We start from the raw sequence: 646 nt of genomic DNA, 5'->3' as shown, positions 1-646 counted from the left end.
GGCGGTTGTTGATACTGCACCACCATGGTTGTGATACCATTGGTTGTTGCGATGCTTACCACTGGGCCATGAGGGGTAAGGTACCCGTTTGCGCTTGTGTCGCCCCGCTAGTCGGCGATTGTGGTTGGGTTGCAGGTCAAAGGTTGCTTGCATCCCTGAGAAAATGAGGTTGACATGCAACAGGTTTGTTTGAACTTGCGACACAGTCACAATTGCTGGTGTCATCGGGATGTTCGTCACACAGCTGTTGTTGCATAGAATACACAACTCTTGGTTGCTGGGGTAGCATAGGTATCCAACCACTTGTAGTTATTCCAGTATAACCTGAATATGGTTGTGAAACCCGTATGGGTAACCTCCCGGAGGGGTAATGAAAAAGCATATTGCCCCCATACGGTGGTGGTCCGACCAACCGAAGGATTTATTACACCTCGAGACCGGATTGCCCAAACTGAATTCCGAAAGGATCAATTTGTTGAGTCCCAACATAGGAGTTACCGGGTATTATCCCGGGAGAACAAACAGGAACAGACCATACTGTCGTCATGCCCCCGAAGGGACCCCCTCAGCTGTTGAGAGTTAGGGACATGGTATGCCGGGCGAACATTGTCGGAATGACTGCAGGTTTTCTGCTCAGCTGTCATTT

This window comes from Pinus tabuliformis, chromosome 4_2 (genome assembly GCF_031772625.1).
Source record: "Pinus tabuliformis cultivar Carrire ecotype Pingquan chromosome 4_2, CPIR1, whole genome shotgun sequence".
Taxonomy (NCBI): domain Eukaryota; kingdom Viridiplantae; phylum Streptophyta; class Pinopsida; order Pinales; family Pinaceae; genus Pinus; species Pinus tabuliformis.
Note: the sequence above shows the minus strand (reverse complement) of the source record.